A 16,320-nucleotide genomic window follows, 5' to 3' on the forward strand; every position below is an offset into this window, starting at 1 on the left:
TATGTCTATTTGCCATTTGTATGTCCTCTTTGGAGAAATGTCTCTTCAGGTCCTCTGCCCACAATGAGATATCACCTCACCCCAGTCAGAATGGCTATCATCAACAAGACAAATAGTGACAAGTGTTGGAGAGGCTGTGGAGAAAAAGGAACCCTCATACACTGTTGGTGGGAATGCAGACTGGTGTAGCTGCTATGGAAGGCAGAGTGGAGGTTCCTCAAAAAATTACGAATAGAATTACCATGTGACCCAGCAATCCCTCTCCTGGGTATCTACCCAAAAAATCTGAAAACATTTATACATAAAGACACGTGTGCTCCAATATTCATTGCAGCTTTGTTTACGGTGGCCAAGACATGGAAACAACCAAAATGTCCTTCGATAGATGAATGAATAAAGAAGTTGTGGTATATATACACAATGGAATACTATTCGGCAGTAAGAAAAGATGATATAGGAACATTTGTGACAACATGGATGGATCTTGAGAGTGTAATGCTGAGCGAAGTAAGTCAGACAGAAAAAGCAGAGAACCATGTGATTTCACTGATATGTGGTATATAAACCCAAAACAACAAAAGAACAAGACAAACAAATGAGAAACAGAAACTCATAGACACAGACAATAGTTTAGTGGTTACCAGAGGGTAAGGGGGGTGGGGGGTGGGAGATGAGGGTAAGGGGGATCAGATATATGGTGATGGAAGGAGAACTGACTCTGGGTGGTGAACACACAATGGGATTTATAGATGACGTAATACAGAATTGTACACCTGAAATCTATGTAATTTTACTAACAATTGTCACCCCAATAAATTAAAAAAACAAAACAAAACAAAACAAAACACAAACAAACAACCCACCTTGAAACGACTTTCTTTGCATATGGAGGTTTCATGTCTCTCTTTAGGCTGCACTGGGCAGGACTTCAGAAAAACTCTTATGAGCACACTGCATTCCAAGGACGTTAACCATGAAATTTTAAATATAGTTTGTACAGAAGTCACACTTTTTTGTCTGCCTCATAGATGTGAACATTACTTTCTTTTTGAACTGATTGGTTTTGCAAAGGGGTCAGAATTATTATCTGTTAGGGTTGCTGCAGTTTGAGTCTGCTGCTTTCCTACAATTTTTTTCAAAGTTTACAATGTATTTAATATAATAAACTCTTGTTTTAAAAAAAACAAAACAGAAAGCAACAAACAAACAAACTCATAGACACAAACAGAATGGTGGTTATCAGCGGGGAATGGGGTGGAGGGAGATAAAGAGGGTAAAGGGGGTCAAATATATGGTGACAGAAGACTAGACTTTGGGTGGTGAGCACACAATGCAATATACAGATGATGTATTACAGAATTGTACACTTGAAACGTATATATTATTAACCAATGTCACCCCAATAAATACAATAAAAAAGTGCTACTCCTGTGAACAAATGAACGATAAGGAAGCAAAACAGCCTCAGTGCTGATAATGGAGAAAGTTTTAGTGGTCTGGATAGATTAAACCAGCCACAGTATTCCCTTAGGACAAAGCCTAATCCAGAGCAAGGTCCTAACTCTCCTCAATTTTGTGAAGGCTGAGAGAGGTGAGGAAACTGCAGAAGAAAAGTTTGAACCAAAGTGTCCTTCCATAGATGACTGGATAAAGAAGATGTGGTTCATATGAGTACACACAATGGAATACTACTCTGCCATAAGAAAAGATGAAATACCGCCATTTGTGACAACATGGATGGATCTTGAGATTATTATGTTAAGTGAGCAACAAAGGGACAAGACAAACAAATAAAGAAATAAAAACTCTTGTAGCCACAGACAACAGTTTAGTGGTTACCAGAAGGAAAGGGAGAGGATGGTAGAAGAGAGTAAAGGGGGTCAAACATATGATGATAAAAGGGGAATTGACTCTGGGTGGTGAGCACACAACGTGATATATAGATATGTATTACAGAATTGTACACTTGAAACCTATGTAATTTTACTAACCATTGTCACCCCAATAAATTTAATTAAAAAAAGTTTGAAGCTAGCAGAGACTGGTTCATGAGGATTAAGGAAAGAAGCTGTTTCCATAACATTTTAAAAGTGCAAGGTGAAGCAGCAACTGTTGATGTAGAAACTACAGCAAGTTATTCAGATCTAGTTAAGATAATTAATGAAGGTGGCTACATTAAACAACAGATTTTTTTAAAGAAATAAGTTTATTAAATTTATTGGGGTGACATTGGTTAATAAAACTATATACTTTTCAAATGTACCATTCTATAATACATCATCTGGATATTGCATTGTGTGTTCACCACCCAAAGTCTAGTCTCCTGTCACCATACATTTGACTCCATTTATCCTCTTCTACCTCCCCGCTTTCCCTCTGGTAATCACCGTACTGTTGCCTGCATCTGAGTTTCTGTTTATTTATCTTGTGTGTTCATTATTTTCAGTTTTATATCCCACATGAGTGAAATCATGTGATTCTTGACTTTTTCCATCTGACTTATTTCGCTTATAATGATATTCTTAAGATCCATTCATGTTGTTGCAAATAGCAGTAATCTTTTCTTATTGCTGAGTAGTATTCTGTTGTATATATGTACATCTTCTTTATCCAATCATCTATTGAGAACATTTCAGCTGTTTCCATGTCTTGGCCACAGTGAATAGTGAATAAACCTTTACGAACCAATGTTTTCAAACTTTTCAGGCAGATTCACAGAAAGGGGATTCCTGGGTCTAATGGTAACTTTATTCTTCATGTTTTGAGGAACCTACATAATGTTTTCCATAGTGGCTGTACCAGTTTACATCCACACCAGCAGTGTATGAGGGTTCCTTTTTCTCCACAACCTCTCTAAAACCGGTTATTTCTTGCCTTGTTGATTATAGCCAATCTAACAGGTGTGAGGTGGTATCTCATTGTGGTTTTAATTTGCATTTCCCTAATAACTAGTGAAGTTGAGCATCTTTTCATATATCTGTTTTTATCTTCTTGGGAGATTTTCAATGTAGACAGAACAGCCTTACATTGGAAGCAGATACCATCTAGGACTTTTATAGCTACAGAAAGAAGTCAGTGCTTGGCTTCAAAGCTTCAAAGGACAGGTTGACTCTCTTATACGGGGCTAATGCAGCTGGTGACTTGAAGTTGAAGCCAATGCTCATTTACCATAAAGAGGGCCTTTAAGAATTATGCTAAATCTTGCTGTGCTCATAAATGGAACAAGAAAGCCTGGATGACAGCACATCTGTTTACAACATGGTTTAATAAATGTTTTAAGCCCACTGTTGAAATATACTACTCAGAAAAAAAAATTCCTTTCAAAATATTACTACTCATTGACAGGGCACTTGGTCACCAAGAGCTCTGATGGAGCTGTGCCATGAGATTAACGTTGTTTTCACACCTGCTAACACAATGTCTATTCTGCAGCCAATGTTTCAAGGAGTAATTTTGACTTTCAATACTTATTATTGAAGAAATACACTTCATAAGTCTTTAGCTGCCATAGAAAGTGATTCCTCTGTTGGATCTGGGCAAACAAAATTGAAAACCTTGTGGAAAGGACTCACCATTCCAGATGCCATTAACGACATGAATTACACTTATGATTCATGGGAAGAGGTAAAAATATCAACGTTAAGAGGAGTTTGGAAGAAGTTGATTCCATCCCTCATGGGATGACTTTGAGAGGCTCAAGACTTCAGTGGAGGAAGTAACTGCAGATGTAGTGCAAAAAGCAAAAGAACTAGAATTAGAAGTGGAGCCTAAAGATGTGACTGAATTGCTCAAATCTCATGATAAAACTTTAACGGATGAGGAGGTACTTCTTACGGATGAGTAAAGAAAGTGGTTTCATGAGATGGAATCTACTCCTTGTGAAGATGAGAAGATTGTCGAAATGACAAAAAAGGACTTAGAATATTACATAAACTTAGTTGATAAAGCAGCAGCAAGGTTTCAAAGATTTTATTCCAATTTTGGAAGAACTTCTTCTGCGGGTGAAATACTATCAAACAGCAACACATGCTACAGAGAAGTCGTCCGTAAAAGAGTCAATTGATATGGCAAACTTTACTGTTGTCTTATTTTAAGAAGTTGCCACAGGCACCCCAACATTCAGCAAACACCACCCGGATCAGTCAGCAGGCATGAACATCGAGGCAAGAACCTCCACCAGCAAAAAGGTTATGATTTTAGCTAAAGGATCAGATGATGGTTAGCATATTTTTAGCAATAAAGTATTTTCAAATTAAGGTTGTACACTTTTAGATATAATGCTATTGCACACTTAGTAGACTACAGAATAGTATAAACATAACTTTTCTATATACTGGGAAACCAAAAAATTCGAGTGATTCACTTTATTGTGATATTTGCTATTGCAATATTTGCTTTGCTGTAGTGGTCTGGAACCAAACTGGCAATATGTCAGAGGTATGCCTATAACTTTTTTATGGGTATTTGGAGTGACTAAAATGTTTTGGAACTAGATGGTAGTGGTGGTTGCATAACACTGTGAATGTACTAAATGCACTGAATTGTTGACATTAAAAAGGATAGTATCAAAAAAAAAAAAAAAGGATAGTATCATATCACTTCAATATAAATGAAATGTCCAAAAATTTGAGTAAATACTTCATCAAAGAAGACGCACATATACCCAATAAACACACAAAATGATGCATAATACTATTAGGCATCAGGAAAACGCAAGTTGAAACTACAATGAGATACCACTACACACTCACTGGAAAGTCTAAAATGAAACAGATTTATGAGTACAGTATCAAGTTTTATGAGTACAGTATCAAGTTTGTTGAGGATATGGAACTATCATGCATTTTAGGTGAGAATATATGTTATAGCCACTTTAGAATACACTTCGGAAGTTTCTTTAAATTTATTTTTAAATTTAAATACAGTTGGCATATAATCTTATGTTGGTTATATTAGTTTCAGGTATACAATATAGTGATTTGACATTTTTATGCCTTACAATGTGATCACCCCACTAATTCTAATACTCATCTGTCACAATGTAAACTTATCATGATATTATTGACTATATGCCTCCTTTCTGCTTTTCACCCCTCCCCCACCTTCTCCCTTCTGGTAACCATGCCTTTGGTCTCTGTTTTTACGAGTCTGTTTAAAAATATGGAATGCTCCATGAAAGTTACCTGTCATCCTTGTGCAGGGGCCATGCTAATCTTCTTTGTATTGTTCTAATTTTAGTATATATGTTGCAGAAGCAAGCAGCACTTTGGCAGTTTCTTATAAAGTTAAACATACACTTACCACATAGCTAGTTGTTTCCCTCTGTATTTTCTCAAAATAAATAAAATCATATGTACACACAAATATTAACAGACAGATATTCATAGCAAGTTTATAAATAATTAGTCCCAAAGTGGAAGCAGGATGAATATTAAAAAATATTTGAATGGATAAACTGTGGTATACCCTTACAATGGACTCAGCAACAAAAAGGAACAAAGCACTGACAATGCAACAACAGGAATATATTTTGAAAAAAATTTTGCTGAGTGGGAACAAAACCCATCAAAAGCAGTTTACATTTATATCAAATTACAGAAAAAGCTAAATGAATACATAGTGACAGCAAGCAGATCTGTAGTTGCCTAGGACTGGGGCTAGGAGGGATTTACAGCAGAGGATATAAGGGAACTTTTTGTAGTAACGGAAATAGTCTATGTCTTCATTGTGGTGGGTACTATATGGTAGAAACATTTGTCAAAACCCACTAAAATCTATGCTTAAATGGTACATTTATTTTATGTATGTAAACTGTATTGTGTATGTATATATAATACCTTTGAAAAGTTGCTTAAAGGAAAAAAGAACAATATAGGATACAACTTGAAAGAGATCCCACTAAATAAATGGAGGACAATTGTGGAGAAAAGATGGGAAAGCTTATTGGTACTTTTGAAAGTTGGTAGGGTTTCAAACATTGTGCTAAAAATTGGCAAACAATGGGAAAGAATCAAACCCTTAAAAATCTATTAGAAAAATAGGCTTTGCAAAAGGACATTTCAACTTGTCATTATACATGAACTTTCAAAGAAAAATTGTGATATAATGTTAAGTGCATAATTTTTTGTGCATCTTTAACAATTGCTGAAAACCACTTACTTTTAGAGTTATCTCTGAGAGTTTGAAATATAGAGAGATTGATTTTTCTAAAAAAGGAAACAAATATATTATTGATGTTCAATATAATGAAATTTAGAATCTTACCCTATCCTTACAATCTTCTCCATTATAAGGAAACCTTAAGCAATAGTATTCACATGCAAACTAACTATGAATTCCACTCTGAAAACATGAGGGTTGAAATTGCTCCCATATTTTCTATCTGAGCTATGGGAGGCTCTCAATAAATACTCCTACCATGCATGAGGGACTGCATGAGTTTCTGTGGGGAACACATATACAGCAAACTCACATAGTACCTACTTGCATACAGACAGTGCTCACTCACAGAAATATTCATTCACATACTCACTCGCTAATGCATTCATCTGAGGCTTATTGGGGCTTATAATTTGTAGGACATATAAGAGGAGTGGATCAAATAAAAATAATACAAATTGAGAATCAAATAAAAGATAGCAGGGCAACATTAACACCTAAAACCAATATAATGTATTATGGCCAATTAGAATATTCTCATATATTATCTATTTAATCCTTCAACTGAGGAACGTAGGCATTATTACCTCCATTTGATAGATGAGGAAAGTGAGGCTCAGAGTGTTATAAAAACTAGCCAAGATAGGAAAGAGGTAGCAAAATCAGGTCTTAAACCCAAGGCCCTTGATTTTGATATTTTTGTCCCATACCATCATATTACTGTAACAAGTGATAAGAATGTAGAAGAAGAGTGATCAATTTTGCATAGTGAAACTGGAAAGAGCATCTCAGTGTATGGAGCATTCTAATATGCAGGGGAAGCACAAAGAAGGCAACAAGGAATGAATTCATAGCAAACTGCATGATGACCGTAAAATCTGGAATATCTAAATCTAATCTTTATAGAGAGGCAATAATTTGTTCTACTACATTAAACTATTTAAAATATAGTTACATATAAATTGTAACTAGTCAATAATGAGGCTACTTATCCAGAAGAACTTTCCAACTCAATAACTTTCTTATTTTAAGTTTTTTATTAAATCCATCACCATATATTTGATCCCCTTTACCCTCTTCCCTATCTCCCTTCCCCCATTATGCTCTGGTAACCACTAAACTGTTGTCTGTGTCTATGAGTTTTTGACTGTCTTGTTTATTGCTTTCAGTTTTATATCCCACATGAGTGAAATCATATGGTTCTTGACTTTTTCTACTCACTTAGCATGATAATCTCAAGTTCCATCCATGTTGTCACAAATAGCAATATTTCATCTTTTAAATTTTTATTTTTTTAAGATTTTACTGGGGGAAAGGGAACAGGACTTTATTGGGGAACAGTGTGTACACTTTCAGGATTTTTTCCAAGGCAAGTTGTTGTCCTTTCAATCGTAGTTGTGAAGGGTGTAGTTCAGCTCCAGGTCCAGTTGCCATTGTTAGTTGCAGGGGGCAGAGCCCCCCATCCCTTGCATGAGTCGAACCAGCAACCTTGTGGTTGAGAGCCCATGCTCCAACCAATTGAGCCATCCAGGAGCTCAGCGGCAGCTCAGTTCAAGGTGCCCTGTTCAATCTTAGTTGTAGAGGCAGAGCCCACCATCCCTTGTGGGAGTCAAGGAGTCAAACTGGCAACCTTGTGGTTGAGAGCCCACTGGCCCATGTGGGAATCGAACCAGCAGCCTTCGGTGTTAGGCGCAGGGAGCTCCAACCGCCTGAGCCACTGTGCCGGCCCCCAATATTTCATCTTTTATGACTAATATCCCATTGTATATATGTACCACATCTTTCTAATCTAATCATCCATCAAAGAACATTTCAGTGGTTTCCATGTCTTGGCCACCGTGACTAATACTGCAATGAACACAGGGGTACATATATCTTTACATATAAGTGTTTTCAGATTTTTGGGTGGATACCTAGAAGAAGGACTGCTGGGTTGTATGGTAATTCTAAAGTTTTTTTGAGTAACCTCTGTACGGTTTTCCATAGTGGCTGTACCAATTTACATTTCCATCAGAAGTGCATGAGGGTTCCTTTTTCTCCATAATCTCTCCAACACTTGTTATTACTTGCCTTGTTGATAATAGCCATTTTAACAGGTGTGAGGTGATATCTTATTGTGGTTTTGATTTGCATTTCCCTAATAGCTAGTGACGTTGAGCATTTTTTCATATATGTATTGGCCGTTTGTATGTCTTCTTGGGAGAAGTTCAGGTCATCTGCCCATTTTTAATTGGATTATTTGTTTCTTTGTTGTTGAGTTGTATGCGTATGAATTCTTTATATATTTTGGAGATTAGCCCGTTATTGGAGGCGGTGTTTACCAATATCTTCTCCCATTTGGTTGGATCGTTCTTTGTTTTGTTGATGGCTTCTTTTGCTCAGCGGAAGCTTTTTACTTTGATATAGTCCCATTCATCTATTTTTGCTTTTACTTCCCTTGCCTTTGAGATCAAATTCATAAAATCCCCTCAGAAACTAAGGTCCACATGAGTTTAGTGTCTATGTTTTCTTCTATGCAATGTATTTTTTCAGGTCTTATGTTTAGGTCTTTGATTCACTTTGAGTTATTTTTGATTTATGGTGACAGATAGCAGGCTAGTTTCATTCTTTGGCAGGTAGCTTTCTAATTTTCCCAGTACCATATATTGAAGAGGTTTTCTTTTCTCCATTGTATGTTTTTGGCTCCTTTGTTGAAAATTATCTGCTTATATGTGGATTTCTGGGTTCTCAATTCTGTTCCATTGGTCTTTGTGTCTGTTTTTCTGCCAATACCACAATGTTTTTATTAGTTACCTTGTAGTATAATTTGAAGTCAGGGAGTGCAATACCTCCGGCCTTGTTCTTTTTTCTCAGGATTGCTTTGGCTATTTGGGGTCTTTTGTAATTCCATACAAATCTGATGAGTTTTTGGTTCTATTTCTTTAAAAAATGCCATTGGGATTTTGATGGGGACTGCATTAAGTCTGCATATTCCTTTAGGTAATATGACCATTTTTAATTCTTCCAACCCATGAACACGGAATGTATTTCCATTTCTTTGTGTCTTTCTTAATTTCTTTCAATAGGTCCTTCACATTCTTTGTTAAGTTTATTCCTAGGTATTTTATTCTTTTTGTTGCAATTGCAAAAGACATTTTTTTTTTTTTAAATTCTTATTGGGGAATATTAGGGAACAGCTTGTTTTTCCAGGACCCATCAGCTCCAAGTCAAGTCATTGTCTTTCAATGTAATTGTGGAGGGCACAGCTAAACTCCAAGTCCAGTCACCATTTTGGATCTATAGTTGCAGGGGTTGCAGCCCGCCATTCCATGCGGGAATTGAACTGGCAACCTTGTTGTTAAAGAGCTCAAGCTCTAACCAACTGAGCCACCCAGCTGCCCACTGGCAGCTCAGCGGCAGCTTGTTGTCTTCAATCTAGTTTTGGAGGGTGCAGCTCACTGGCCCATGTGAGAATCGAACCGGCAACCTTGTTAAGAGCTCACGCTGTAACCAACTGAGACAGCTGGCCGCTCCAAGAAATTGTTTTTTGTTTTTCATTTCTTTTTCTGAAATTTCATTGTTAGTATACAGCAATGCAATGGATTTTTCTACATTGATTTTCATATCCTGCAACTTTATTTGTTTATTGTTTCTATTTGTCTATTGTTTTTTGATGGAGTCATTAGTGTTTCTATATAGAGAAAACTGACAATTTGACTTCTTCAATCCCAAACTGAATGCCTTTTATTTCTTTCTCTTGCCTGATTGTTCTGGTTAGCACTTCTAAAACTATGTTGAGTAACAGTGGGGAGAGGGGGCATGCTTGTCTTGATCCTGATCATAGAGGAAAAGCTTTTAGTTTTTCACTGGTAAATATATTAGCTGGGTGTTGTATATGGCCTTTATCATGTTGAGGTATTTTCCATCTAAAACCGTTTTTTTGTTTTAATCATAGATGGATGTTGTATCTTGTCAGATGCTTTTCTGCATCTACTGATATGATCATATGATTTTTATCCTTTATTTTGTTTATGTGGTGCATCATATCGATTGATTTGCATATGATGAACTATTCTTGTGCCCCTGGAATGAACCCCACTTGATCATGGTGTATAATATTTTTAATGTATTGTTGTATTCGATTTGCTAGTATTGTGTTCAGAATTTTTACATTTGTATTCATGAGAGATATTGATCTATAGTTTTCTTTTCTTGTTATCCTTTCTAGGTTTTGGTACCAGGGTAATGTTGGCCTCATAAAATGAGTTAGGAAGTATTGCCTCTTTTTCAATTTTTTGGAAGAGTTTAAGAAGGACAGGTATTAAATCATTTTTGAATGTTTGGTGGAATTCACTAGTGGAGCCATCTGGTCCTGGAGTTTTACTTTTGGGTAGGTTTTGGATGATTGTTTCTATTTCCTTACTGTTGATCGGTCTACTTAGATTTTCCAGTTCTTCATGATTCAGTGTAGGGAGCTTTTATATTTCTAAGAACTTGTCATTTATTCTAGTTTATTAAAATTGGGGGCATATAGTGTTTCACAGTATTTTTGTATGATCCTTTGTATTTCTGTGGTATCCATCATAACTTCTTTCAGTTCTAATTTTGCTATTTCTGTCTTTTCTCTTTATTCCTTAGTTGTCAATGTTATTAGTCTTTTCAAGAATCAGCTCTTTGTTGCATTATTTTTTTCTATTGTCTTTTGTTCTCGATTTCATTTAATTCTGCTCTGATTTTTATTATTTCCTTCCTTCTGCTGATTTTGGGTTTCATTTGTTCTTCTTTTTCTGGTTGATTGAGATGTAATGTTAGGTTGTTTATTTGGGATTTCTTGTTTGTTGAGATAGGCCTGTAATTATATAAATTTCCCCTCTTATTACTGCTTTTGCTGTACCCCAATAATTTTGACAGGATGTATTTTCATTCTCATTTGTTTCTATGTATTTTTGATCTCTCCTATTTCTTTTTTGATCCAGTTGTTCTTTCAAAGCATGTTGTTTAATCTCCACATATTTGTGGTTTTTCCTGCTTTGTTTTTGCAGTTGATATCCAATTTCAAAGCCTTGTGATCAGAGAATATGCTTGGTATGATTTCAATCTTCTTAATTTTGTTGAAACTAGTTTTGGATCTCAGTGTATGGTCTATCCTTGAGAATGTTCCATGTGCAGTAGAAAAGAATGTATTAAGTTGGTGCAAAAGTAATTGCGGTTTTTGCTATTATTTTTAACGTTTTAAACCGCAATTACTTTTGGACCAACCTAATATAATCTGGTGTTCTGGGATGAAAAGCTCTGTAAATGTCTATTATGTCCATTTAGCTAATGTGTCATTTAAGGCTGGTATTTCCTTATTGAGTTTATGTTTGTATGATGTATCCACAGTTGTCAATTGGTTATTTGGGTCCCCTACTATAATTGTATTTTTGTCAATTTCTCCCTTTAGTTCTGTTAGTAGTTGCTTTATATATTTTGGTGCTCCCTGATTGGGAGCATATATGAAGTGTGACAAAAGATATGGTGAATGTTTAAATAAATTTATTACAGTAAAAGACACATTGCGATTAATCCTCCTCAAAATACTCCCCCTCACTTCGAACACACTTATCCCATCGTTCTTGCCACTTTCTGAAGCAGTTCTGGAAGTCCTCTTTCGTGAGTGTCTTTACTTCATCCTCCATCATGACAACACTCCATGTCATACATAGCTTTTGGTACAGCAATTTCTGTCAAAAATATTAGGGTATGTCCTCAGCCACCTTATTCACCGGATCTGGCACCATGTGGCTTCTGGTTCTTCTCTAAAGTCAAAATGACCATGAAAAGTAAACGTTTTGAATCGATTCAGGACACTGAGGCAGCCATGATAGTGTAAGTAAAGACACTCATGAAAGAGGACTTCCAGAAGTGGACAGAATGATGGGATAAGTGTGTTCGAAGTGAGGGAGAGTATTTTGAGGGGGATTAATGGCAATGTGTCTTTCACTGTAATAATTTTTTTTACTTAATACATGTATTTAATACATTTTTATTTAATACACTCACTGTATTTTTGGATAACACCTCGTATATTGATTAATGTTATGTCTTCTTGATGTATTGTCCCATTTATAATTTTTGAAAGATAATTTTGAATGTTTGACAAGAATCATATCAGAATAGTAAAGTAAAAATGCAAGTAATTTATGCTAGATTATCCAAAAAAGAAAAAATAGGCTAATATAATATAATGAAGGAAAAATGCTCTTAAACTAAGTCCCTTGGAAACAATTTATTAACTGGCTAATATAACTTAACCTTTCATTCAAAATAAGCACTGTATGATTTAATCGGAGACTCAAGTGGGAAAGAACAAAAGGTTACTCTTTCATAATATTGCCATGTTAGAACAATATGCTATGTCAAAGCAGGGATGAAAGTATAAGTTTTTATGCTGAATTCATAAAGTATTTTTTTGCCCATAGACCATTCCATATCGTATCTTTCTGCAGGAAAGAGCTTTAATGTTTATTTTTCCCCAAAGACCTACTCACCCCCTAGCTACCCTCTCACATGACTTGCCTCTCTGTTCCATGTGTAGTTAGGCTGAGGCAGAACCTTGGGGACTAGGTTCCATTTCCTAACAAGGAAGCTTCAAGCTTTCTTGTAATAGGGCAGAACCAGGTCCTCTTCCCACTCCCACCCAATTAATTCAATGCCTGATTGACTATACTACTGCATCCCACATTGTTTTGTAAGCATTATTTGGGAATATATACAAAAGTCAAGGTAAATACAAAATCTCTGTGAACGTGCTTTATAAAACCGGGGAGAATTTTTGATTGCTTGTGTTGAGAAGAGAGAGGTGGGGAATTGGCTAATACCTTTGCTTTATATTTGCTCTGACATTCGCTTCTATCTCAAATGACCAAACTAGGGTGCTCTTATTTATTATTTTGACCTAGAGATGAGTTATTACAATTTTCCTTCTGCTTTTGTTCATGCTCAGTCATACATGCTTGCCCACCTTGTTCTGCTCACATAGCTGAGGTTCAGGAGTACACTGGATCAGGCCTGAGGTGGAGTCACTGTCCCCACTGGTTCAACTGGATTGGAACTGTTGCATTCAACAGTCCAAACCAGAGTTTGGACTGTTATCAGCAGCACTCACAGAATTCCATCCACTTGTCACTGCTTCCTGCTTGGTGAAATACTATCTCCTAAAATAAGTGCTAGTGTGACAGGTCTGAGCAGAAAAGGGCCACATGATCAACTTATTTTTCCCGAATCACCAGAGATGTTTCCCATAAATTATATCACATTCAAGGCAACATAAATGGCTTCCCAGGGAGGAAACACCATGTTAGGAACTCTGGGACTTTAAAAAAGTTGCTAACTACAGTTAGCTTGAATTTACTCATCGTAACACAGGAATAAGGGAACCTAACTTAGAGGGCTATTATGAGTACTAAAGTGATATAGGGCTCTGCACAGTGACTGGCACAAGTAGATTAATCTTTCCTTCCTTTTCAGGGTACTTAGACCAATTATAATAACGTTTTCCGTTGGTGCTACTTAAGTCAACTTTTATAATATAATTTTCTCCATACAGTTCTTGAATATTTTTGTTAGATCTATGCCTAGATTGTTTATGGTTCTATTCCCTATTTTAAATGGTATTTTTCTGTGTTGCTGTGTGTTGCTGGTGTAGAGAAGTACAAATGACTTTTGTATATTGTACTTTTGTAATCCATCAGTCTTAATAAAATTTATTATTTGTAATACTTTTTATGAAGTTTTATTATTTTATGCATGCATATTAACAATTTTGCTTCTGCTTTCCTAATCCTTATGCTTTATATTAACTTATCTTTTCTGACTGCCTTTTAGAACCTTCAGCACAATCCTGAAGAGAAGCCAGTGATATTTGTCATCCTTATCTTGTTCTTGATTTTGAAAAAAATGTCTTCAATGTTTTACAATTAAGAGTGATGCTTGTATAGTTTTCTTTTCTTTTTTTTTTGGTAGACATCATTCATCAGGTTAAGGATTCCTAGTTTGCTGAGAACTTTTTTGTTTTTTTAATCATGAATGGGTACTGGATTTTATCAAATGCATTTTCTGTATTAATTGAAGTGATTATATGTTTTTATCTCCTTTGCTAATGTGGTAAATGAGAATTATAGCCTTTCAAATTTTTTTTTAAAGATCTGAGTCTTTTGTTTCTTTTTCTTTTTTCTTTTTTTTTAAGATTTTTTTAATTGGGGAAGGGGAACAGGACTTTATTGGGGAAAAGTGTGTACTTTCAGGACTTTTTTCCAAGTCAAGTTGTTGTCCTTTCAGTCTTAGTTGTGGAGGGCGCAGCTCAGCTCCAGGTCGAGTTGCCATTGCTAGTTGCAGGGGGCACAGCCCACCATCCCTTGCGGGAGTCAAACCAGCAACCTTGTGGATGAGAGGACGCGCTCCAACCATCTGAGCCATCTGGGAGCTCAGCGGCAGCTCAGCTCAAGGTGCCGTGTTCAATCTTAGTTGCAGGGGGCAGAGCCCACCATCCCTTGCGGGACTCGAGGGATTGAAATGGCAACCTTGTGGTTGAGAGCCCACTGGACCATGTGGGAATCGAATCAGCAGCCTTCGGAGTTAGGAGCATGGAGCTTTAACCACCTGAGCCACCGGGCGGGCCCTAGCTTTTCAATTTTTAAAGCAATATTGTAATCCTGAGATAAAGCCAAGATCCTATTTGCTATGTTTTATTTACAATTTTTGTATCTATGTCCATGAGTGATATTGACCTTTATTTTCCATGTTATATTTAGTATCAAGGTTATTTATATCAGCTTCACATAATGACTTGACAGGCATTCATTTTTTGTTTTCAATTTGAAAAATTTGTAAAAGGTTTGAATGATCTGTTTTTTGATAGTTTGAAAGAATTTGGTAATAAGATCATTTGGCTTTAGTGCTTTTTTATTCCCCTGGGAAGATTTTTAGCTATCAACTCAACTTCTCTAATGATAATTGAATTATTTGGGCTTTCTAATTTTCTCTTGAGATATTTTGGTAAGTTATATTTTTCTAGGTATTTTCCCATTTTGTCAATGTTTTCAAATTTATTAGCATAAAGATGGAATAATATCCTCTATGTTTCTAATCCCTGATGAAGTTGATGCCCCTATTTTTCCTTTTTACTATTATTTATTTCTTCTAAATATCAAATTAATGACATTACAATTTTTGATATCCCATAAATTTTGATATTTAGTATTTTTATCAATTCTAGTTACTGATTATTATTTCTTCTTTGATCCATGAATTATTTGGAAATATTTAACATTATTTTCTATTAGCATTTGAAATACATTTTTGTTATTAACTCTAATTTGATTGCATTAAGGCGAGATAATGTATTCTCTGATTCTTCTAAATGTATAGAGACTTGTTTTATGGTCTAGTACATAATCAATTTTTAAGAAAGTTTCAGATGAGAAGAAAGTATACTCTGGTTGTTAAGTAGAGGGTTTTGTACATGATCTAAAGTCAAGGTACTCAAGTGTGTTTTTCAGATCTTCTATATCTTTACTAACTTTTTGTATGCTTCACTGATCATTTATTGCATTGATTATCTATTGCTGCATACTGATATGTGAATTTTTTTTCACAGTGTATATGGATTACAAATTCATTTTCTTGATAGCAGTTGGTCAGTGCCAGGCCCTGTTCTATTTTCATTGTTTTATCCTCAAAATGCCTTTAAGAGCTAGGCTATTATTATTCTTACTTAGCACATAGAAGAGAGAAGATCAAAAAGGTTTAGTATCTTGTCTAAGACCATACAATATTAAATAAGAAAACTCTAAAAATAAAATTAAATAAATATATGAACATATTTGACATAAATATGATTTTAAATGTATAAAAGTGGGGAATTAGCAGACTAATTTCTGGAGCATTATTTCTCCAGCATATTTCAAGCGCAGGTATGACTAATCTACACACTGTTGTAGTAAGCAATAAGGAATAGACCTTCAGTCTAAAGCAGTGTGTGGCTAAGAGAACTCTCTGTGCTGATGAAATGTTCTAAACGTGTAGTCTAATGTGGTAGCCACTAGCCATATGGGGCAATCGAGTGCTTCCAATGTAGCTAATGTGAGTGAGGAACTGAACTTTAAATTTATTTAATTTTAATTATTTTAAATTTAAATTGTC

General features: G+C 35.6%; 1 protein-coding gene and 1 non-coding gene across 7 annotated transcripts in view; both read right to left on the reverse strand.

The window, feature by feature from the left end:
- The window catches only part of SPIDR (scaffold protein involved in DNA repair), a 565,282-nt gene that overhangs the window by 88,649 nt on the left and 460,313 nt on the right, over window positions 1-16,320 (reverse strand). The window lies entirely within an intron of this gene.
- On the reverse strand, window positions 5,155-5,258 carry LOC141568706 (U6 spliceosomal RNA). Its single transcript, XR_012491931.1, has one exon. It is a non-coding gene; the product is annotated as a U6 spliceosomal RNA (small nuclear RNA).

This window comes from Rhinolophus sinicus, linkage group LG14 (assembly GCF_036562045.2).
Source record: "Rhinolophus sinicus isolate RSC01 linkage group LG14, ASM3656204v1, whole genome shotgun sequence".
In the NCBI taxonomy this organism is placed as follows: domain Eukaryota; kingdom Metazoa; phylum Chordata; class Mammalia; order Chiroptera; family Rhinolophidae; genus Rhinolophus; species Rhinolophus sinicus.